This window comes from Engystomops pustulosus, chromosome 3 (assembly GCF_040894005.1).
Source record: "Engystomops pustulosus chromosome 3, aEngPut4.maternal, whole genome shotgun sequence".
In the NCBI taxonomy this organism is placed as follows: domain Eukaryota; kingdom Metazoa; phylum Chordata; class Amphibia; order Anura; family Leptodactylidae; genus Engystomops; species Engystomops pustulosus.
In genome coordinates, this window is record NC_092413.1 from 209,746,257 (window position 1) to 209,766,131 (window position 19,875).

General features: G+C 41.9%; 35 non-coding genes across 35 annotated transcripts; all 35 read right to left on the bottom strand.

Moving 5' to 3' along the window:
* Positions 1 to 158: 158 nt before the first annotated feature.
* Positions 159 to 244, bottom strand: TRNAR-UCU (transfer RNA arginine (anticodon UCU)). Its single transcript is given in 2 exon segments — positions 159 to 194; positions 208 to 244. It is a non-coding gene; the product is annotated as a tRNA-Arg (tRNA).
* Positions 245 to 773: 529 nt separating this feature from the next.
* On the bottom strand, positions 774 to 859 carry TRNAR-UCU (transfer RNA arginine (anticodon UCU)). Its single transcript is given in 2 exon segments — positions 774 to 809; positions 823 to 859. It is a non-coding gene; the product is annotated as a tRNA-Arg (tRNA).
* A 402-nt stretch (positions 860 to 1,261) lies between these two features.
* On the bottom strand, positions 1,262 to 1,347 carry TRNAR-UCU (transfer RNA arginine (anticodon UCU)). Its single transcript is given in 2 exon segments — positions 1,262 to 1,297; positions 1,311 to 1,347. It is a non-coding gene; the product is annotated as a tRNA-Arg (tRNA).
* A 466-nt stretch (positions 1,348 to 1,813) lies between these two features.
* On the bottom strand, positions 1,814 to 1,899 carry TRNAR-UCU (transfer RNA arginine (anticodon UCU)). Its single transcript is given in 2 exon segments — positions 1,814 to 1,849; positions 1,863 to 1,899. It is a non-coding gene; the product is annotated as a tRNA-Arg (tRNA).
* A 529-nt stretch (positions 1,900 to 2,428) lies between these two features.
* TRNAR-UCU (transfer RNA arginine (anticodon UCU)) lies at positions 2,429 to 2,514 on the bottom strand. The gene is given in 2 exon segments: positions 2,429 to 2,464; positions 2,478 to 2,514. It is a non-coding gene; the product is annotated as a tRNA-Arg (tRNA).
* Positions 2,515 to 2,916: 402 nt separating this feature from the next.
* TRNAR-UCU (transfer RNA arginine (anticodon UCU)) lies at positions 2,917 to 3,002 on the bottom strand. Its single transcript is given in 2 exon segments — positions 2,917 to 2,952; positions 2,966 to 3,002. It is a non-coding gene; the product is annotated as a tRNA-Arg (tRNA).
* A 466-nt stretch (positions 3,003 to 3,468) lies between these two features.
* Positions 3,469 to 3,554, bottom strand: TRNAR-UCU (transfer RNA arginine (anticodon UCU)). Its single transcript is given in 2 exon segments — positions 3,469 to 3,504; positions 3,518 to 3,554. It is a non-coding gene; the product is annotated as a tRNA-Arg (tRNA).
* Positions 3,555 to 4,083: 529 nt separating this feature from the next.
* Positions 4,084 to 4,169, bottom strand: TRNAR-UCU (transfer RNA arginine (anticodon UCU)). The gene is given in 2 exon segments: positions 4,084 to 4,119; positions 4,133 to 4,169. It is a non-coding gene; the product is annotated as a tRNA-Arg (tRNA).
* Positions 4,170 to 4,571: 402 nt separating this feature from the next.
* On the bottom strand, positions 4,572 to 4,657 carry TRNAR-UCU (transfer RNA arginine (anticodon UCU)). The gene is given in 2 exon segments: positions 4,572 to 4,607; positions 4,621 to 4,657. It is a non-coding gene; the product is annotated as a tRNA-Arg (tRNA).
* A 466-nt stretch (positions 4,658 to 5,123) lies between these two features.
* TRNAR-UCU (transfer RNA arginine (anticodon UCU)) lies at positions 5,124 to 5,209 on the bottom strand. Its single transcript is given in 2 exon segments — positions 5,124 to 5,159; positions 5,173 to 5,209. It is a non-coding gene; the product is annotated as a tRNA-Arg (tRNA).
* A 529-nt stretch (positions 5,210 to 5,738) lies between these two features.
* TRNAR-UCU (transfer RNA arginine (anticodon UCU)) lies at positions 5,739 to 5,824 on the bottom strand. Its single transcript is given in 2 exon segments — positions 5,739 to 5,774; positions 5,788 to 5,824. It is a non-coding gene; the product is annotated as a tRNA-Arg (tRNA).
* A 402-nt stretch (positions 5,825 to 6,226) lies between these two features.
* TRNAR-UCU (transfer RNA arginine (anticodon UCU)) lies at positions 6,227 to 6,312 on the bottom strand. Its single transcript is given in 2 exon segments — positions 6,227 to 6,262; positions 6,276 to 6,312. It is a non-coding gene; the product is annotated as a tRNA-Arg (tRNA).
* Positions 6,313 to 7,310: 998 nt separating this feature from the next.
* Positions 7,311 to 7,396, bottom strand: TRNAR-UCU (transfer RNA arginine (anticodon UCU)). Its single transcript is given in 2 exon segments — positions 7,311 to 7,346; positions 7,360 to 7,396. It is a non-coding gene; the product is annotated as a tRNA-Arg (tRNA).
* Positions 7,397 to 7,798: 402 nt separating this feature from the next.
* Positions 7,799 to 7,884, bottom strand: TRNAR-UCU (transfer RNA arginine (anticodon UCU)). The gene is given in 2 exon segments: positions 7,799 to 7,834; positions 7,848 to 7,884. It is a non-coding gene; the product is annotated as a tRNA-Arg (tRNA).
* A 466-nt stretch (positions 7,885 to 8,350) lies between these two features.
* Positions 8,351 to 8,436, bottom strand: TRNAR-UCU (transfer RNA arginine (anticodon UCU)). Its single transcript is given in 2 exon segments — positions 8,351 to 8,386; positions 8,400 to 8,436. It is a non-coding gene; the product is annotated as a tRNA-Arg (tRNA).
* A 529-nt stretch (positions 8,437 to 8,965) lies between these two features.
* Positions 8,966 to 9,051, bottom strand: TRNAR-UCU (transfer RNA arginine (anticodon UCU)). Its single transcript is given in 2 exon segments — positions 8,966 to 9,001; positions 9,015 to 9,051. It is a non-coding gene; the product is annotated as a tRNA-Arg (tRNA).
* A 402-nt stretch (positions 9,052 to 9,453) lies between these two features.
* Positions 9,454 to 9,539, bottom strand: TRNAR-UCU (transfer RNA arginine (anticodon UCU)). The gene is given in 2 exon segments: positions 9,454 to 9,489; positions 9,503 to 9,539. It is a non-coding gene; the product is annotated as a tRNA-Arg (tRNA).
* A 466-nt stretch (positions 9,540 to 10,005) lies between these two features.
* On the bottom strand, positions 10,006 to 10,091 carry TRNAR-UCU (transfer RNA arginine (anticodon UCU)). The gene is given in 2 exon segments: positions 10,006 to 10,041; positions 10,055 to 10,091. It is a non-coding gene; the product is annotated as a tRNA-Arg (tRNA).
* Positions 10,092 to 10,620: 529 nt separating this feature from the next.
* Positions 10,621 to 10,706, bottom strand: TRNAR-UCU (transfer RNA arginine (anticodon UCU)). The gene is given in 2 exon segments: positions 10,621 to 10,656; positions 10,670 to 10,706. It is a non-coding gene; the product is annotated as a tRNA-Arg (tRNA).
* Positions 10,707 to 11,108: 402 nt separating this feature from the next.
* On the bottom strand, positions 11,109 to 11,194 carry TRNAR-UCU (transfer RNA arginine (anticodon UCU)). Its single transcript is given in 2 exon segments — positions 11,109 to 11,144; positions 11,158 to 11,194. It is a non-coding gene; the product is annotated as a tRNA-Arg (tRNA).
* Positions 11,195 to 11,660: 466 nt separating this feature from the next.
* Positions 11,661 to 11,746, bottom strand: TRNAR-UCU (transfer RNA arginine (anticodon UCU)). The gene is given in 2 exon segments: positions 11,661 to 11,696; positions 11,710 to 11,746. It is a non-coding gene; the product is annotated as a tRNA-Arg (tRNA).
* Positions 11,747 to 12,275: 529 nt separating this feature from the next.
* Positions 12,276 to 12,361, bottom strand: TRNAR-UCU (transfer RNA arginine (anticodon UCU)). The gene is given in 2 exon segments: positions 12,276 to 12,311; positions 12,325 to 12,361. It is a non-coding gene; the product is annotated as a tRNA-Arg (tRNA).
* Positions 12,362 to 12,763: 402 nt separating this feature from the next.
* TRNAR-UCU (transfer RNA arginine (anticodon UCU)) lies at positions 12,764 to 12,849 on the bottom strand. Its single transcript is given in 2 exon segments — positions 12,764 to 12,799; positions 12,813 to 12,849. It is a non-coding gene; the product is annotated as a tRNA-Arg (tRNA).
* Positions 12,850 to 13,315: 466 nt separating this feature from the next.
* TRNAR-UCU (transfer RNA arginine (anticodon UCU)) lies at positions 13,316 to 13,401 on the bottom strand. Its single transcript is given in 2 exon segments — positions 13,316 to 13,351; positions 13,365 to 13,401. It is a non-coding gene; the product is annotated as a tRNA-Arg (tRNA).
* A 529-nt stretch (positions 13,402 to 13,930) lies between these two features.
* On the bottom strand, positions 13,931 to 14,016 carry TRNAR-UCU (transfer RNA arginine (anticodon UCU)). The gene is given in 2 exon segments: positions 13,931 to 13,966; positions 13,980 to 14,016. It is a non-coding gene; the product is annotated as a tRNA-Arg (tRNA).
* Positions 14,017 to 14,418: 402 nt separating this feature from the next.
* On the bottom strand, positions 14,419 to 14,504 carry TRNAR-UCU (transfer RNA arginine (anticodon UCU)). The gene is given in 2 exon segments: positions 14,419 to 14,454; positions 14,468 to 14,504. It is a non-coding gene; the product is annotated as a tRNA-Arg (tRNA).
* A 466-nt stretch (positions 14,505 to 14,970) lies between these two features.
* On the bottom strand, positions 14,971 to 15,056 carry TRNAR-UCU (transfer RNA arginine (anticodon UCU)). Its single transcript is given in 2 exon segments — positions 14,971 to 15,006; positions 15,020 to 15,056. It is a non-coding gene; the product is annotated as a tRNA-Arg (tRNA).
* A 529-nt stretch (positions 15,057 to 15,585) lies between these two features.
* On the bottom strand, positions 15,586 to 15,671 carry TRNAR-UCU (transfer RNA arginine (anticodon UCU)). Its single transcript is given in 2 exon segments — positions 15,586 to 15,621; positions 15,635 to 15,671. It is a non-coding gene; the product is annotated as a tRNA-Arg (tRNA).
* A 402-nt stretch (positions 15,672 to 16,073) lies between these two features.
* On the bottom strand, positions 16,074 to 16,159 carry TRNAR-UCU (transfer RNA arginine (anticodon UCU)). The gene is given in 2 exon segments: positions 16,074 to 16,109; positions 16,123 to 16,159. It is a non-coding gene; the product is annotated as a tRNA-Arg (tRNA).
* Positions 16,160 to 16,626: 467 nt separating this feature from the next.
* On the bottom strand, positions 16,627 to 16,712 carry TRNAR-UCU (transfer RNA arginine (anticodon UCU)). The gene is given in 2 exon segments: positions 16,627 to 16,662; positions 16,676 to 16,712. It is a non-coding gene; the product is annotated as a tRNA-Arg (tRNA).
* Positions 16,713 to 17,241: 529 nt separating this feature from the next.
* On the bottom strand, positions 17,242 to 17,327 carry TRNAR-UCU (transfer RNA arginine (anticodon UCU)). The gene is given in 2 exon segments: positions 17,242 to 17,277; positions 17,291 to 17,327. It is a non-coding gene; the product is annotated as a tRNA-Arg (tRNA).
* Positions 17,328 to 17,729: 402 nt separating this feature from the next.
* TRNAR-UCU (transfer RNA arginine (anticodon UCU)) lies at positions 17,730 to 17,815 on the bottom strand. Its single transcript is given in 2 exon segments — positions 17,730 to 17,765; positions 17,779 to 17,815. It is a non-coding gene; the product is annotated as a tRNA-Arg (tRNA).
* A 466-nt stretch (positions 17,816 to 18,281) lies between these two features.
* On the bottom strand, positions 18,282 to 18,367 carry TRNAR-UCU (transfer RNA arginine (anticodon UCU)). The gene is given in 2 exon segments: positions 18,282 to 18,317; positions 18,331 to 18,367. It is a non-coding gene; the product is annotated as a tRNA-Arg (tRNA).
* A 530-nt stretch (positions 18,368 to 18,897) lies between these two features.
* Positions 18,898 to 18,983, bottom strand: TRNAR-UCU (transfer RNA arginine (anticodon UCU)). Its single transcript is given in 2 exon segments — positions 18,898 to 18,933; positions 18,947 to 18,983. It is a non-coding gene; the product is annotated as a tRNA-Arg (tRNA).
* Positions 18,984 to 19,385: 402 nt separating this feature from the next.
* Positions 19,386 to 19,471, bottom strand: TRNAR-UCU (transfer RNA arginine (anticodon UCU)). The gene is given in 2 exon segments: positions 19,386 to 19,421; positions 19,435 to 19,471. It is a non-coding gene; the product is annotated as a tRNA-Arg (tRNA).
* Positions 19,472 to 19,875: the final 404 nt, after the last annotated feature.

Below are 19,875 nucleotides of genomic sequence, written 5' to 3' on the forward strand. Positions count from 1 at the left end.
GTGATCAATGAATTTAGGTTCCAGGCAGGTTTGCAGCTAAGAACAGTGCTCTACATCCTTAAACACAATGTCGCATAGGTTGACATTGTTCATTTTCAGCTTTCTAAGATTACTTAAGGCAAGATCACAAAATGCATGCTTGCGTGGAATCCAAAAAGCGACTCTGGTGGGACTCGAACCCACAACCTTTGAATCACTACAGTTTTCTAGAAGTCCAATGCGCTATCCATTGCGCCACAGAGCCGTGTGCTGTGTGCAGGTTAGACTTTTTTAGGCATCCCAAACCAATGTAGCGCCAAGTTTTGCTGATGAGAAAAAGGATGTTTTTCTCACCCTACTGTTTCGGTGTTAGGACATTTTTTCTCTTCATGCATGAAAGCCAGAAGGGTGAGCAACAAAGTGCACTTTCTCTTGAAAAAAAAAGATTTGGTTAACATGAGTGGATAGGACCTCCATTCAGCCTGCTGGTAGAGAAGTTTGCATGACTTAGAAATGGGGCTCCTTGCTTGTTGCAAGTCATTCAAGATTTGAACATTGGATTGGCAAACAGCAGGTTTCCTTCCGAGGGCGTGGATTAAAGTGATCAATAAACGTGCATGGATTATCAGGGAAAAGCTGGGCCTTGGTGGTAAGTATTGAACGTTAGATTTACAAATCACCTGTCTATTTCTCTTTCCTTGTAAGCAGATTTTTCTCATTGGTTCGAGCTGTTGATTTTTCGATTGCTTTTTCCTAACAGTTCTTGAGGCAAAGATTAATTAAAATCCAAAACTCGACTCTGGTGGGACTCGAACCCACAACCTTTGAATCACTACATCCTTCTAGAAGTCCAATGCGCTATCCGTTGCGCCACAGAGCCTTGCACAGCACTGCCTTTCCAGGTTTCTCGGACCAGCTCAGGGAGAAAGGGGCGCTTGATTGGGGAAGTTCGAGAGCCTACAATTCAAAATATCACAAATTGATGAATCCTTATGAGACACCAAACAGAAGCTCAGCTTTTAATTTCTAAATGCTGCTTACAGGCCACCCTCAACCAAGCCTTTTCAACACAGAATTCAAGAAAAGTCACAAGAAGAGCCAGCAATTTAGGGTTTTTTTCAGTGGGTGATCAATGAATTTAGGTTCCAGGGTGGTTTATAGCCAAGAACAGTACTCTAAATCCTTAGCGCAATGTTGCATAAATTGACATTGTTCATTTTCAGCTTTCTAAGAAAACTTGAGGTGAGATCACAAAATGTATGCTTTGGTGGAATCCAAAAAGCGACTCTGGTGGGACTCGAACCCACAACCTTTGAATAACTACAGCTGTCTAGAAGTCCAATGCGCTATCCATTGCGCCACAGAGCCATGTAATTTCGGCTCTTTAGACATTTTTAGGCAGCCAAAACCAAAGTCGTGCCATTTCTTTCTAATGAGAAAAACCATGTGTTTCTAACACTTCATTGCTTCATTGGGGAAGTTCGAGAACCTACAATTCAAAATATCACAAATTGATCAATCTTTAAGAGACACCAAACAGAAGCTGAGCTTTTCATTCTTGGCCTCACTCCATTTTTCTAGACATTGCTGAGGGGCTACCTTCAACCAAGCCTTTTCAACACGGAATTCAAGAAAAGTCACATGTAGAGCCGGCAATTGAGGCTTCTTTTCAATGGGTGATCAATGAATTTAGGTTCCAGGCAGGTTTGCAGCTAAGAACAGTGCTCTACATCCTTAAACACAATGTCGCATAGGTTGACATTGTTCATTTTCAGCTTTCTAAGATTACTTAAGGCAAGATCACAAAATGTATGCTTGCGTGGAATCCAAAAAGCGACTCTGGTGGGACTCGAACCCACAACCTTTGAATGACTACAGTTTTCTAGAAGTCCAATGCGCTATCCATTGCGCCACAGAGCCGTGTGCTGTGTGCAGGTTAGACTTTTTTAGGCATCCCAAACCAATGTAGCGCCAAGTTTTGCTGATGAGAAAAAGGATGTTTTTCTCACCCTACTGTTTCGGTGTTAGGACATTTTTTCTCTTCATGCATGAAAGCCAGAAGGGTGAGCAACAAAGTGCACTTTCTCTTGAAAAAAAAAGATTTGGTTAACATGAGTGGATAGGACCTCCATTCAGCCTGCTGGTAGAGAAGTTTGCATGACTTAGAAATGGGGCTCCTTGCTTGTTGCAAGTCATTCAAGATTTGAACATTGGATTGGCAAACAGCAGGTTTCCTTCCGAGGGCGTGGATTAAAGTGATCAATAAACGTGCATGGATTATCAGGGAAAAGCTGGGCCTTGGTGGTAAGTATTGAACGTTAGATTTACAAATCACCTGTCTATTTCTCTTTCCTTGTAAGCAGATTTTTCTCATTGGTTCGAGCTGTTGATTTTTCGATTGCTTTTTCCTAACAGTTCTTGAGGCAAAGATTAATTGAAATCCAAAACTCGACTCTGGTGGGACTCGAACCCACAACCTTTGAATCACTACATCCTTCTAGAAGTCCAATGCGCTATCCGTTGCGCCACAGAGCCTTGCACAGCACTGCCTTTCCAGGTTTCTCGGACCAGCTCAGGGAGAAAGGGGCGCTTGATTGGGGAAGTTCGAGAGCCTACAATTCAAAATATCACAAATTGATGAATCCTTATGAGACACCAAACAGAAGCTCAGCTTTTAATTTCTAAATGCTGCTTACAGGCCACCCTCAACCAAGCCTTTTCAACACAGAATTCAAGAAAAGTCACAAGAAGAGCCAGCAATTTAGGGTTTTTTTCATTGGGTGATCAATGAATTTAGGTTCCAGGGTGGTTTATAGCCAAGAACAGTACTCTAAATCCTTAGCGCAATGTTGCATAAATTGACATTGTTCATTTTCAGCTTTCTAAGAAAACTTGAGGTGAGATCACAAAATGTATGCTTTGGTGGAATCCAAAAAGCGACTCTGGTGGGACTCGAACCCACAACCTTTGAATAACTACAGCTGTCTAGAAGTCCAATGCGCTATCCATTGCGCCACAGAGCCATGTAATTTCGGCTCTTTAGACATTTTTAGGCAGCCAAAACCAAAGTCGTGCCATTTCTTTCTAATGAGAAAAACCATGTGTTTCTAACACTTCATTGCTTCATTGGGGAAGTTCGAGAACCTACAATTCAAAATATCACAAATTGATCAATCTTTAAGAGACACCAAACAGAAGCTGAGCTTTTCATTCTTGGCCTCACTCCATTTTTCTAGACATTGCTGAGGGGCTACCTTCAACCAAGCCTTTTCAACACGGAATTCAAGAAAAGTCACATGTAGAGCCGGCAATTGAGGCTTCTTTTCAATGGGTGATCAATGAATTTAGGTTCCAGGCAGGTTTGCAGCTAAGAACAGTGCTCTACATCCTTAAACACAATGTCGCATAGGTTGACATTGTTCATTTTCAGCTTTCTAAGATTACTTAAGGCAAGATCACAAAATGTATGCTTGCGTGGAATCCAAAAAGCGACTCTGGTGGGACTCGAACCCACAACCTTTGAATCACTACAGTTTTCTAGAAGTCCAATGCGCTATCCATTGCGCCACAGAGCCGTGTGCTGTGTGCAGGTTAGACTTTTTTAGGCATCCCAAACCAATGTAGCGCCAAGTTTTGCTGATGAGAAAAAGGATGTTTTTCTCACCCTACTGTTTCGGTGTTAGGACATTTTTTCTCTTCATGCATGAAAGCCAGAAGGGTGAGCAACAAAGTGCACTTTCTCTTGAAAAAAAAAGATTTGGTTAACATGAGTGGATAGGACCTCCATTCAGCCTGCTGGTAGAGAAGTTTGCATGACTTAGAAATGGGGCTCCTTGCTTGTTGCAAGTCATTCAAGATTTGAACATTGGATTGGCAAACAGCAGGTTTCCTTCCGAGGGCGTGGATTAAAGTGATCAATAAACGTGCATGGATTATCAGGGAAAAGCTGGGCCTTGGTGGTAAGTATTGAACGTTAGATTTACAAATCACCTGTCTATTTCTCTTTCCTTGTAAGCAGATTTTTCTCATTGGTTCGAGCTGTTGATTTTTCGATTGCTTTTTCCTAACAGTTCTTGAGGCAAAGATTAATTAAAATCCAAAACTCGACTCTGGTGGGACTCGAACCCACAACCTTTGAATCACTACATCCTTCTAGAAGTCCAATGCGCTATCCGTTGCGCCACAGAGCCTTGCACAGCACTGCCTTTCCAGGTTTCTCGGACCAGCTCAGGGAGAAAGGGGCGCTTGATTGGGGAAGTTCGAGAGCCTACAATTCAAAATATCACAAATTGATGAATCCTTATGAGACACCAAACAGAAGCTCAGCTTTTAATTTCTAAATGCTGCTTACAGGCCACCCTCAACCAAGCCTTTTCAACACAGAATTCAAGAAAAGTCACAAGAAGAGCCAGCAATTTAGGGGTTTTTTCAGTGGGTGATCAATGAATTTAGGTTCCAGGGTGGTTTATAGCCAAGAACAGTACTCTAAATCCTTAGCGCAATGTTGCATAAATTGACATTGTTCATTTTCAGCTTTCTAAGAAAACTTGAGGTGAGATCACAAAATGTATGCTTTGGTGGAATCCAAAAAGTGACTCTGGTGGGACTCGAACCCACAACCTTTGAATAACTACAGCTGTCTAGAAGTCCAATGCGCTATCCATTGCGCCACAGAGCCATGTAATTTCGGCTCTTTAGACATTTTTAGGCAGCCAAAACCAAAGTCGTGCCATTTCTTTCTAATGAGAAAAACCATGTGTTTCTAACACTTCATTGCTTCATTGGGGAAGTTCGAGAACCTACAATTCAAAATATCACAAATTGATCAATCTTTAAGAGACACCAAACAGAAGCTGAGCTTTTCATTCTTGGCCTCACTCCATTTTTCTAGACATTGCTGAGGGGCTACCTTCAACCAAGCCTTTTCAACACGGAATTCAAGAAAAGTCACATGTAGAGCCGGCAATTGAGGCTTCTTTTCAATGGGTGATCAATGAATTTAGGTTCCAGGCAGGTTTGCAGCTAAGAACAGTGCTCTACATCCTTAAACACAATGTCGCATAGGTTGACATTGTTCATTTTCAGCTTTCTAAGATTACTTAAGGCAAGATCACAAAATGTATGCTTGCGTGGAATCCAAAAAGCGACTCTGGTGGGACTCGAACCCACAACCTTTGAATCACTACAGTTTTCTAGAAGTCCAATGCGCTATCCATTGCGCCACAGAGCCATGTGCTGTGTGCAGGTTAGACTTTTTTAGGCATCCCAAACCAATGTAGCGCCAAGTTTTGCTGATGAGAAAAAGGATGTTTTTCTCACCCTACTGTTTCGGTGTTAGGACATTTTTTCTCTTCATGCATGAAAGCCAGAAGGGTGAGCAACAAAGTGCACTTTCTCTTGAAAAAAAAAGATTTGGTTAACATGAGTGGATAGGACCTCCATTCAGCCTGCTGGTAGAGAAGTTTGCATGACTTAGAAATGGGGCTCCTTGCTTGTTGCAAGTCATTCAAGATTTGAACATTGGATTGGCAAACAGCAGGTTTCCTTCCGAGGGCGTGGATTAAAGTGATCAATAAACGTGCATGGATTATCAGGGAAAAGCTGGGCCTTGGTGGTAAGTATTGAACGTTAGATTTACAAATCACCTGTCTATTTCTCTTTCCTTGTAAGCAGATTTTTCTCATTGGTTCGAGCTGTTGATTTTTCGATTGCTTTTTCCTAACAGTTCTTGAGGCAAAGATTAATTAAAATCCAAAACTCGACTCTGGTGGGACTCGAACCCACAACCTTTGAATCACTACATCCTTCTAGAAGTCCAATGCGCTATCCGTTGCGCCACAGAGCCTTGCACAGCACTGCCTTTCCAGGTTTCTCGGACCAGCTCAGGGAGAAAGGGGCGCTTGATTGGGGAAGTTCGAGAGCCTACAATTCAAAATATCACAAATTGATGAATCCTTATGAGACACCAAACAGAAGCTCAGCTTTTAATTTCTAAATGCTGCTTACAGGCCACCCTCAACCAAGCCTTTTCAACACAGAATTCAAGAAAAGTCACAAGAAGAGCCAGCAATTTAGGGGTTTTTTCAGTGGGTGATCAATGAATTTAGGTTCCAGGGTGGTTTATAGCCAAGAACAGTACTCTAAATCCTTAGCGCAATGTTGCATAAATTGACATTGTTCATTTTCAGCTTTCTAAGAAAACTTGAGGTGAGATCACAAAATGTATGCTTTGGTGGAATCCAAAAAGCGACTCTGGTGGGACTCGAACCCACAACCTTTGAATAACTACAGCTGTCTAGAAGTCCAATGCGCTATCCATTGCGCCACAGAGCCATGTAATTTCGGCTCTTTAAACATTTTTAGGCAGCCAAAACCAAAGTCGTGCCATTTCTTTCTAATGAGAAAAACCATGTGTTTCTAACACTTCATTGCTTCATTGGGGAAGTTCGAGAACCTACAATTCAAAATATCACAAATTGATCAATCTTTAAGAGACACCAAACAGAAGCTGAGCTTTTCATTCTTGGCCTCACTCCATTTTTCTAGACATTGCTGAGGGGCTACCTTCAACCAAGCCTTTTCAACACGGAATTCAAGAAAAGTCACATGTAGAGCCGGCAATTGAGGCTTCTTTTCAATGGGTGATCAATGAATTTAGGTTCCAGGCAGGTTTGCAGCTAAGAACAGTGCTCTACATCCTTAAACACAATGTCGCATAGGTTGACATTGTTCATTTTCAGCTTTCTAAGATTACTTAAGGCAAGATCACAAAATGTATGCTTGCGTGGAATCCAAAAAGCGACTCTGGTGTGTGCAGGTTAGACTTTTTTAGGCATCCCAAACCAATGTAGCGCCAAGTTTTGCTGATGAGAAAAAGGATGTTTTTCTCACCCTACTGTTTCGGTGTTAGGACATTTTTTCTCTTCATGCATGAAAGCCAGAAGGGTGAGCAACAAAGTGCACTTTCTCTTGAAAAAAAAAGATTTGGTTAACATGAGTGGATAGGACCTCCATTCAGCCTGCTGGTAGAGAAGTTTGCATGACTTAGAAATGGGGCTCCTTGCTTGTTGCAAGTCATTCAAGATTTGAACATTGGATTGGCAAACAGCAGGTTTCCTTCCGAGGGCGTGGATTAAAGTGATCAATAAACGTGCATGGATTATCAGGGAAAAGCTGGGCCTTGGTGGTAAGTATTGAACGTTAGATTTACAAATCACCTGTCTATTTCTCTTTCCTTGTAAGCAGATTTTTCTCATTGGTTCGAGCTGTTGATTTTTCGATTGCTTTTTCCTAACAGTTCTTGAGGCAAAGATTAATTAAAATCCAAAACTCGACTCTGGTGGGACTCGAACCCACAACCTTTGAATCACTACATCCTTCTAGAAGTCCAATGCGCTATCCGTTGCGCCACAGAGCCTTGCACAGCACTGCCTTTCCAGGTTTCTCGGACCAGCTCAGGGAGAAAGGGGCGCTTGATTGGGGAAGTTCGAGAGCCTACAATTCAAAATATCACAAATTGATGAATCCTTATGAGACACCAAACAGAAGCTCAGCTTTTAATTTCTAAATGCTGCTTACAGGCCACCCTCAACCAAGCCTTTTCAACACAGAATTCAAGAAAAGTCACAAGAAGAGCCAGCAATTTAGGGGTTTTTTCAGTGGGTGATCAATGAATTTAGGTTCCAGGGTGGTTTATAGCCAAGAACAGTACTCTAAATCCTTAGCGCAATGTTGCATAAATTGACATTGTTCATTTTCAGCTTTCTAAGAAAACTTGAGGTGAGATCACAAAATGTATGCTTTGGTGGAATCCAAAAAGCGACTCTGGTGGGACTCGAACCCACAACCTTTGAATAACTACAGCTGTCTAGAAGTCCAATGCGCTATCCATTGCGCCACAGAGCCATGTAATTTCGGCTCTTTAGACATTTTTAGGCAGCCAAAACCAAAGTCGTGCCATTTCGTTCTAATGAGAAAAACCATGTGTTTCTAACACTTCATTGCTTCATTGGGGAAGTTCGAGAACCTACAATTCAAAATATCACAAATTGATCAATCTTTAAGAGACACCAAACAGAAGCTGAGCTTTTCATTCTTGGCCTCACTCCATTTTTCTAGACATTGCTGAGGGGCTACCTTCAACCAAGCCTTTTCAACACGGAATTCAAGAAAAGTCACATGTAGAGCCGGCAATTGAGGCTTCTTTTCAATGGGTGATCAATGAATTTAGGTTCCAGGCAGGTTTGCAGCTAAGAACAGTGCTCTACATCCTTAAACACAATGTCGCATAGGTTGACATTGTTCATTTTCAGCTTTCTAAGATTACTTAAGGCAAGATCACAAAATGTATGCTTGCGTGGAATCCAAAAAGCGACTCTGGTGGGACTCGAACCCACAACCTTTGAATCACTACAGTTTTCTAGAAGTCCAATGCGCTATCCATTGCGCCACAGAGCCGTGTGCTGTGTGCAGGTTAGACTTTTTTAGGCATCCCAAACCAATGTAGCGCCAAGTTTTGCTGATGAGAAAAAGGATGTTTTTCTCACCCTACTGTTTCGGTGTTAGGACATTTTTTCTCTTCATGCATGAAAGCCAGAAGGGTGAGCAACAAAGTGCACTTTCTCTTGAAAAAAAAAGATTTGGTTAACATGAGTGGATAGGACCTCCATTCAGCCTGCTGGTAGAGAAGTTTGCATGACTTAGAAATGGGGCTCCTTGCTTGTTGCAAGTCATTCAAGATTTGAACATTGGATTGGCAAACAGCAGGTTTCCTTCCGAGGGCGTGGATTAAAGTGATCAATAAACGTGCATGGATTATCAGGGAAAAGCTGGGCCTTGGTGGTAAGTATTGAACGTTAGATTTACAAATCACCTGTCTATTTCTCTTTCCTTGTAAGCAGATTTTTCTCATTGGTTCGAGCTGTTGATTTTTCGATTGCTTTTTCCTAACAGTTCTTGAGGCAAAGATTAATTAAAATCCAAAACTCGACTCTGGTGGGACTCGAACCCACAACCTTTGAATCACTACATCCTTCTAGAAGTCCAATGCGCTATCCGTTGCGCCACAGAGCCTTGCACAGCACTGCCTTTCCAGGTTTCTCGGACCAGCTCAGGGAGAAAGGGGCGCTTGATTGGGGAAGTTCGAGAGCCTACAATTCAAAATATCACAAATTGATGAATCCTTATGAGACACCAAACAGAAGCTCAGCTTTTAATTTCTAAATGCTGCTTACAGGCCACCCTCAACCAAGCCTTTTCAACACAGAATTCAAGAAAAGTCACAAGAAGAGCCAGCAATTTAGGGGTTTTTTCAGTGGGTGATCAATGAATTTAGGTTCCAGGGTGGTTTATAGCCAAGAACAGTACTCTAAATCCTTAGCGCAATGTTGCATAAATTGACATTGTTCATTTTCAGCTTTCTAAGAAAACTTGAGGTGAGATCACAAAATGTATGCTTTGGTGGAATCCAAAAAGCGACTCTGGTGGGACTCGAACCCACAACCTTTGAATAACTACAGCTGTCTAGAAGTCCAATGCGCTATCCATTGCGCCACAGAGCCATGTAATTTCGGCTCTTTAGACATTTTTAGGCAGCCAAAACCAAAGTCGTGCCATTTCTTTCTAATGAGAAAAACCATGTGTTTCTAACACTTCATTGCTTCATTGGGGAAGTTCGAGAACCTACAATTCAAAATATCACAAATTGATCAATCTTTAAGAGACACCAAACAGAAGCTGAGCTTTTCATTCTTGGCCTCACTCCATTTTTCTAGACATTGCTGAGGGGCTACCTTCAACCAAGCCTTTTCAACACGGAATTCAAGAAAAGTCACATGTAGAGCCGGCAATTGAGGCTTCTTTTCAATGGGTGATCAATGAATTTAGGTTCCAGGCAGGTTTGCAGCTAAGAACAGTGCTCTACATCCTTAAACACAATGTCGCATAGGTTGACATTGTTCATTTTCAGCTTTCTAAGATTACTTAAGGCAAGATCACAAAATGTATGCTTGCGTGGAATCCAAAAAGCGACTCTGGTGGGACTCGAACCCACAACCTTTGAATCACTACAGTTTTCTAGAAGTCCAATGCGCTATCCATTGCGCCACAGAGCCGTGTGCTGTGTGCAGGTTAGACTTTTTTAGGCATCCCAAACCAATGTAGCGCCAAGTTTTGCTGATGAGAAAAAGGATGTTTTTCTCACCCTACTGTTTCGGTGTTAGGACATTTTTTCTCTTCATGCATGAAAGCCAGAAGGGTGAGCAACAAAGTGCACTTTCTCTTGAAAAAAAAAGATTTGGTTAACATGAGTGGATAGGACCTCCATTCAGCCTGCTGGTAGAGAAGTTTGCATGACTTAGAAATGGGGCTCCTTGCTTGTTGCAAGTCATTCAAGATTTGAACATTGGATTGGCAAACAGCAGGTTTCCTTCCGAGGGCGTGGATTAAAGTGATCAATAAACGTGCATGGATTATCAGGGAAAAGCTGGGCCTTGGTGGTAAGTATTGAACGTTAGATTTACAAATCACCTGTCTATTTCTCTTTCCTTGTAAGCAGATTTTTCCCATTGGTTCGAGCTGTTGATTTTTCGATTGCTTTTTCCTAACAGTTCTTGAGGCAAAGATTAATTGAAATCCAAAACTCGACTCTGGTGGGACTCGAACCCACAACCTTTGAATCACTACATCCTTCTAGAAGTCCAATGCGCTATCCGTTGCGCCACAGAGCCTTGCACAGCACTGCCTTTCCAGGTTTCTCGGACCAGCTCAGGGAGAAAGGGGCGCTTGATTGGGGAAGTTCGAGAGCCTACAATTCAAAATATCACAAATTGATGAATCCTTATGAGACACCAAACAGAAGCTCAGCTTTTAATTTCTAAATGCTGCTTACAGGCCACCCTCAACCAAGCCTTTTCAACACAGAATTCAAGAAAAGTCACAAGAAGAGCCAGCAATTTAGGGTTTTTTTCAGTGGGTGATCAATGAATTTAGGTTCCAGGGTGGTTTATAGCCAAGAACAGTACTCTAAATCCTTAGCGCAATGTTGCATAAATTGACATTGTTCATTTTCAGCTTTCTAAGAAAACTTGAGGTGAGATCACAAAATGTATGCTTTGGTGGAATCCAAAAAGCGACTCTGGTGGGACTCGAACCCACAACCTTTGAATAACTACAGCTGTCTAGAAGTCCAATGCGCTATCCATTGCGCCACAGAGCCATGTAATTTCAGCTCTTTAGACATTTTTAGTCAGCCAAAACCAAAGTCGTGCCATTTCTTTCTAATGAGAAAAACCATGTGTTTCTAACACTTCATTGCTTCATTGGGGAAGTTCGAGAACCTACAATTCAAAATATCACAAATTGATCAATCTTTAAGAGACACCAAACAGAAGCTGAGCTTTTCATTCTTGGCCTCACTCCATTTTTCTAGACATTGCTGAGGGGCTACCTTCAACCAAGCCTTTTCAACACGGAATTCAAGAAAAGTCACATGTAGAGCCGGCAATTGAGGCTTCTTTTCAATGGGTGATCAATGAATTTAGGTTCCAGGCAGGTTTGCAGCTAAGAACAGTGCTCTACATCCTTAAACACAATGTCGCATAGGTTGACATTGTTCATTTTCAGCTTTCTAAGATTACTTAAGGCAAGATCACAAAATGTATGCTTGCGTGGAATCCAAAAAGCGACTCTGGTGGGATTCGAACCCACAACCTTTGAATCACTACAGTTTTCTAGAAGTCCAATGCGCTATCCATTGCGCCACAGAGCCGTGTGCTGTGTGCAGGTTAGACTTTTTTAGGCATACCAAACCAATGTAGCGCCAAGCTTTGCTGATGAGAAAAAGGATGTTTTTCTCACCCTACTGTTTCGGTGTTAGGACATTTTTTCTCTTCATGCATGAAAGCCAGAAGGGTGAGCAACAAAGTGCACTTTCTCTTGAAAAAAAAAGATTTGGTTAACATGAGTGGATAGGACCTCCATTCAGCCTGCTGGTAGAGAAGTTTGCATGACTTAGAAATGGGGCTCCTTGCTTGTTGCAAGTCATTCAAGATTTGAACATTGGATTGGCAAACAGCAGGTTTCCTTCCGAGGGCGTGGATTAAAGTGATCAATAAACGTGCATGGATTATCAGGGAAAAGCTGGGCCTTGGTGGTAAGTATTGAACGTTAGATTTACAAATCACCTGTCTATTTCTCTTTCCTTGTAAGCAGATTTTTCTCATTGGTTCGAGCTGTTGATTTTTCGATTGCTTTTTCCTAACAGTTCTTGAGGCAAAGATTAATTAAAATCCAAAACTCGACTCTGGTGGGACTCGAACCCACAACCTTTGAATCACTACATCCTTCTAGAAGTCCAATGCGCTATCCGTTGCGCCACAGAGCCTTGCACAGCACTGCCTTTCCAGGTTTCTCGGACCAGCTCAGGGAGAAAGGGGCGCTTGATTGGGGAAGTTCGAGAGCCTACAATTCAAAATATCACAAATTGATGAATCCTTATGAGACACCAAACAGAAGCTCAGCTTTTAATTTCTAAATGCTGCTTACAGGCCACCCTCAACCAAGCCTTTTCAACACAGAATTCAAGAAAAGTCACAAGAAGAGCCAGCAATTTAGGGTTTTTTTCAGTGGGTGATCAATGAATTTAGGTTCCAGGGTGGTTTATAGCCAAGAACAGTACTCTAAATCCTTAGCGCAATGTTGCATAAATTGACATTGTTCATTTTCAGCTTTCTAAGAAAACTTGAGGTGAGATCACAAAATGTATGCTTTGGTGGAATCCAAAAAGTGACTCTGGTGGGACTCCAACCCACAACCTTTGAATAACTACAGCTGTCTAGAAGTCCAATGCGCAATCCATTGCGCCACAGAGCCATGTAATTTTGGCTCTTTAGACATTTTTAGGCAGCCAAAACCAAAGTCGTGCCATTTCTTTCTAATGAGAAAAACCATGTGTTTCTAACACTTCATTGCTTCATTGGGGAAGTTCGAGAACCTACAATTCAAAATATCACAAATTGATCAATCTTTAAGAGACACCAAACAGAAGCTGAGCTTTTCATTCTTGGCCTCACTCCATTTTTCTAGACATTGCTGAGGGGCTACCTTCAACCAAGCCTTTTCAACACGGAATTCAAGAAAAGTCACATGTAGAGCCGGCAATTGAGGCTTCTTTTCAATGGGTGATCAATGAATTTAGGTTCCAGGCAGGTTTGCAGCTAAGAACAGTGCTCTACATCCTTAAACACAATGTCGCATAGGTTGACATTGTTCATTTTCAGCTTTCTAAGATTACTTAAGGCAAGATCACAAAATGTATGCTTGCGTGGAATCCAAAAAGCGACTCTGGTGGGACTCGAACCCACAACCTTTGAATCACTACAGTTTTCTAGAAGTCCAATGCGCTATCCATTGCGCCACAGAGCCGTGTGCTGTGTGCAGGTTAGACTTTTTTAAGCATCCCAAACCAATGTAGCGCCAAGTTTTGCTGATGAGAAAAAGGATGTTTTTCTCACCCTACTGTTTCGGTGTTAGGACATTTTTTCTCTTCATGCATGAAAGCCAGAAGGGTGAGCAACAAAGTGCACTTTCTCTTGAAAAAAAAAGATTTGGTTAACATGAGTGGATAGGACCTCCATTCAGCCTGCTGGTAGAGAAGTTTGCATGACTTAGAAATGGGGCTCCTTGCTTGTTGCAAGTCATTCAAGATTTGAACATTGGATTGGCAAACAGCAGGTTTCCTTCCGAGGGCGTGGATTAAAGTGATCAATAAACGTGCATGGATTATCAGGGAAAAGCTGGGCCTTGGTGGTAAGTATTGAACGTTAGATTTACAAATCACCTGTCTATTTCTCTTTCCTTGTAAGCAGATTTTTCTCATTGGTTCGAGCTGTTGATTTTTCGATTGCTTTTTCCTAACAGTTCTTGAGGCAAAGATTAATTGAAATCCAAAACTCGACTCTGGTGGGACTCGAACCCACAACCTTTGAATCACTACATCCTTCTAGAAGTCCAATGCGCTATCCGTTGCGCCACAGAGCCTTGCACAGCACTGCCTTTCCAGGTTTCTCGGACCAGCTCAGGGAGAAAGGGGCGCTTGATTGGGGAAGTTCGAGAGCCTACAATTCAAAATATCACAAATTGATGAATCCTTATGAGACACCAAACAGAAGCTCAGCTTTTAATTTCTAAATGCTGCTTACAGGCCACCCTCAACCAAGCCTTTTCAACACAGAATTCAAGAAAAGTCACAAGAAGAGCCAGCAATTTAGGGGTTTTTTCAGTGGGTGATCAATGAATTTAGGTTCCAGGGTGGTTTATAGCCAAGAACAGTACTCTAAATCCTTAGCGCAATGTTGCATAAATTGACATTGTTCATTTTCAGCTTTCTAAGAAAACTTGAGGTGAGATCACAAAATGTATGCTTTGGTGGAATCCAAAAAGCGACTCTGGTGGGACTCGAACCCACAACCTTAGAATAACTACAGCTGTCTAGAAGTCCAATGCGCTATCCATTGCGCCACAGAGCCATGTAAGTTTGGCTCTTTAGACATTTTTAGGCAGCCAAAACCAAAGTCGTGCCATTTCTTTCTAATGAGAAAAACCATGTGTTTCTAACACTTCATTGCTTCATTGGGGAAGTTCGAGAACCTACAATTCAAAATATCACAAATTGATCAATCTTTAAGAGACACCAAACAGAAGCTGAGCTTTTCATTCTTGGCCTCACTCCATTTTTCTAGACATTGCTGAGGGGCTACCTTCAACCAAGCCTTTTCAACACGGAATTCAAGAAAAGTCACATGTAGAGCCGGCAATTGAGGCTTCTTTTCAATGGGTGATCAATGAATTTAGGTTCCAGGCAGGTTTGCAGGTAAGAACAGTGCTCTACATCCTTAAACACAATGTCGCATAGGTTGACATTGTTCATTTTCAGCTTTCTAAGATTACTTAAGGCAAGATCACAAAATGTATGCTTGCGTGGAATCCAAAAAGCGACTCTGGTGGGACTCGAACCCACAACCTTTGAATCACTACAGTTTTCTAGAAGTCCAATGCGCTATCCATTGCGCCACAGAGCCGTGTGCTGTGTGCAGGTTAGACTTTTTTAGGCATCCCAAACCAATGTAGCGCCAAGTTTTGCTGATGAGAAAAAGGATGTTTTTCTCACCCTACTGTTTCGGTGTTAGGACATTTTTTCTCTTCATGCATGAAAGCCAGAAGGGTGAGCAACAAAGTGCACTTTCTCTTGAAAAAAAAAGATTTGGTTAACATGAGTGGATAGGACCTCCATTCAGCCTGCTGGTAGAGAAGTTTGCATGACTTAGAAATGGGGCTCCTTGCTTGTTGCAAGTCATTCAAGATTTGAACATTGGATTGGCAAACAGCAGGTTTCCTTCCGAGGGCGTGGATTAAAGTGATCAATAAACGTGCATGGATTATCAGGGAAAAGCTGGGCCTTGGTGGTAAGTATTGAACGTTAGATTTACAAATCACCTGTCTATTTCTCTTTCCTTGTAAGCAGATTTTTCTCATTGGTTCGAGCTGTTGATTTTTCGATTGCTTTTTCCTAACAGTTCTTGAGGCAAAGATTAATTGAAATCCAAAACTCGACTCTGGTGGGACTCGAACCCACAACCTTTGAATCACTACATCCTTCTAGAAGTCCAATGCGCTATCCGTTGCGCCACAGAGCCTTGCACAGCACTGCCTTTCCAGGTTTCTCGGACCAGCTCAGGGAGAAAGGGGCGCTTGATTGGGGAAGTTCGAGAGCCTACAATTCAAAATATCACAAATTGATGAATCCTTATGAGACACCAAACAGAAGCTCAGCTTTTAATTTCTAAATGCTGCTTACAGGCCACCCTCAACCAAGCCTTTTCAACACAGAATTCAAGAAAAGTCACAAGAAGAGCCAGCAATTTAGGGTTTTTTTCAGTGGGTGATCAATGAATTTAGGTTCCAGGGTGGTTTATAGCCAAGAACAGTACTCTAAATCCTTAGCGCAATGTTGCATAAATTGACATTGTTCATTTTCAGCTTTCTAAGAAAACTTGAGGTGAGATCACAAAATGTATGCTTTGGTGGAATCCAAAAAGCGACTCTGGTGGGACTCGAACCCACAACCTTTGAATAACTACAGCTGTCTAGAAGTCCAATGCGCTATCCATTGCGCCACAGAGCCATGTAATTTTTGGTTCTTTAGACATTTTTAGGCAGCCAAAACCAAAGTCGTGCCATTTCTTTCTAATGAGAAAAACCATGTGTTTCTAACACTTCATTGCTTCATTGGGGAAGTTCGAGAACCTACAATTCAAAATATCACAAATTGATCAATCTTTAAGAGACACCAAACAGAAGCTGAGCTTTTCATTCTTGGCCTCACTCCATTTTTCTAGACATTGCTGAGGGGCTACCTTCAACCAAGCCTTTTCAACACGGAATTCAAGAAAAGTCACATGTAGAGCCGGCAATTGAGGCTTCTTTTCAATGGGTGATCAATGAATTTAGGTTCCAGGCAGGTTTGCAGCTAAGAACAGTGCTCTACATCCTTAAACACAATGTCGCATAGGTTGACATTGTTCATTTTCAGCTTTCTAAGATTACTTAAGGCAAGATCACAAAATGTATGCTTGCGTGGAATCCAAAAAGCGACTCTGGTGGGATTCGAACCCACAACCTTTGAATCACTACAGTTTTCTAGAAGTCCAATGCGCTATCCATTGCGCCACAGAGCCGTGTGCTGTGTGCAGGTTAGACTTTTTTAGGCATACCAAACCAATGTAGCGCCAAGCTTTGCTGATGAGAAAAAGGATGTTTTTCTCACCCTACTGTTTCGGTGTTAGGACATTTTTTCTCTTCATGCATGAAAGCCAGAAGGGTGAGCAACAAAGTGTACTTTCTCTTGAAAAAAAAAGATTTGGTTAACATGAGTGGATAGGACCTCCATTCAGCCTGCTGGTAGAGAAGTTTGCATGACTTAGAAATGGGGCTCCTTGCTTGTTGCAAGTCATTCAAGATTTGAACATTGGATTGGCAAACAGCAGGTTTCCTTCCGAGGGCGTGGATTAAAGTGATCAATAAACGTGCATGGATTATCAGGGAAAAGCTGGGCCTTGGTGGTAAGTATTGAACGTTAGATTTACAAATCACCTGTCTATTTCTCTTTCCTTGTAAGCAGATTTTTCTCATTGGTTCGAGCTGTTGATTTTTCGATTGCTTTTTCCTAACAGTTCTTGAGGCAAAGATTAATTGAAATCCAAAACTCGACTCTGGTGGGACTCGAACCCACAACCTTTGAATCACTACATCCTTCTAGAAGTCCAATGCGCTATCCGTTGCGCCACAGAGCCTTGCACAGCACTGCCTTTCCAGGTTTCTCGGACCAGCTCAGGGAGAAAGGGGCGCTTGATTGGGGAAGTTCGAGAGCCTACAATTCAAAATATCACAAATTGATGAATCCTTATGAGACACCAAACAGAAGCTCAGCTTTTAATTTCTAAATGCTGCTTACAGGCCACCCTCAACCAAGCCTTTTCAACACAGAATTCAAGAAAAGTCACAAGAAGAGCCAGCAATTTAGGGTTTTTTTCAGTGGGTGATCAATGAATTTAGGTTCCAGGGTGGTTTATAGCCAAGAACAGTACTCTAAATCCTTAGCGCAATGTTGCATAAATTGACATTGTTCATTTTCAGCTTTCTAAGAAAACTTGAGGTGAGATCACAAAATGTATGCTTTGGTGGAATCCAAAAAGTGACTCTGGTGGGACTCCAACCCACAACCTTTGAATAACTACAGCTGTCTAGAAGTCCAATGCGCTATCCATTGCGCCACAGAGCCATGTAATTTTGGCTCTTTAGACATTTTTAGGCAGCCAAAACCAAAGTCGTGCCATTTCTTTCTAATGAGAAAAACCATGTGTTTCTAACACTTCATTGCTTCATTGGGGAAGTTCGAGAACCTACAATTCAAAATATCACAAATTGATCAATCTTTAAGAGACACCAAACAGAAGCTGAGCTTTTCATTCTTGGCCTCACTCCATTTTTCTAGACATTGCTGAGGGGCTACCTTCAACCAAGCCTTTTCAACACGGAATTCAAGAAAAGTCACATGTAGAGCCGGCAATTGAGGCTTCTTTTCAATGGGTGATCAATGAATTTAGGTTCCAGGCAGGTTTGCAGCTAAGAACAGTGCTCTACATCCTTAAACACAATGTCGCATAGGTTGACATTGTTCATTTTCAGCTTTCTAAGATTACTTAAGGCAAGATCACAAAATGTATGCTTGCGTGGAATCCAAAAAGCGACTCTGGTGGGACTCGAACCCACAACCTTTGAATCACTACAGTTTTCTAGAAGTCCAATGCGCTATCCATTGCGCCACAGAGCCGTGTGCTGTGTGCAGGTTAGACTTTTTTAGGCATCCCAAACCAATGTAGCGCCAAGTTTTGCTGATGAGAAAAAGGATGTTTTTCTCACCCTACTGTTTCGGTGTTAGGACATTTTTTCTCTTCATGCATGAAAGCCAGAAGGGTGAGCAACAAAGTGCACTTTCTCTTGAAAAAAAAAAGATTTGGTTAACATGCGTGGATAGGACCTCCATTCAGCCTGCTGGTAGAGAAGTTTGCATGACTTAGAAATGGGGCTCCTTGCTTGTTGCAAGTCATTCAAGATTTGAACATTGGATTGGCAAACAGCAGGTTTCCTTCCGAGGGCGTGGATTAAAGTGATCAATAAACGTGCATGGATTATCAGGGAAAAGCTGGGCCTTGGTGGTAAGTATTGAACGTTAGATTTACAAATCACCTGTCTATTTCTCTTTCCTTGTAAGCAGATTTTTCTCATTGGTTCGAGCTGTTGATTTTTCGATTGCTTTTTCCTAACAGTTCTTGAGGCAAAGATTAATTGAAATCCAAAACTCGACTCTGGTGGGACTCGAACCCACAACCTTTGAATCACTACATCCTTCTAGAAGTCCAATGCGCTATCCGTTGCGCCACAGAGCCTTGCACAGCACAGCCTTTCCAGGTTTCTCGGACCAGCTCAGGGAGAAAGGGGCGCTTGATTGGGGAAGTTCGAGAGCCTACAATTCAAAATATCACAAATTGATGAATCCTTATGAGACACCAAACAGAAGCTCAGCTTTTAATTTCTAAATGCTGCTTACAGGCCACCCTCAACCAAGCCTTTTCAACACAGAATTCAAGAAAAGTCACAAGAAGAGCCAGCAATTTAGGGGTTTTTTCAGTGGGTGATCAATGAATTTAGGTTCCAGGGTGGTTTATAGCCAAGAACAGTACTCTAAATCCTTAGCGCAATGTTGCATAAATTGACATTGTTCATTTTCAGCTTTCTAAGAAAACTTGAGGTGAGATCACAAAATGTATGCTTTGGTGGAATCCAAAAAGCGACTCTGGTGGGACTCGAAGCCACAACCTTTGAATAACTACAGCTGTCTAGAAGTCCAATGCGCTATCCATTGCGCCACAGAGCCATGTAATTTCGGCTCTTTAGACATTTTTAGGCAGCCAAAACCAAAGTCGTGCCATTTCTTTCTAATGAGAAAAACCATGTGTTTCTAACACTTCATTGCTTCATTGGGGAAGTTCGAGAACCTACAATTCAAAATATCACAAATTGATCAATCTTTAAGAGACACCAAACAGAAGCTGAGCTTTTCATTCTTGGCCTCACTCCATTTTTCTAGACATTGCTGAGGGGCTACCTTCAACCAAGCCTTTTCAACACGGACTTCAAGAAAAGTCACATGTAGAGCCGGCAATTGAGGCTTCTTTTCAATGGGTGATCAATGAATTTAGGTTCCAGGCAGGTTTGCAGCTAAGAACAGTGCTCTACATCCTTAAACACAATGTCGCATAGGTTGACATTGTTCATTTT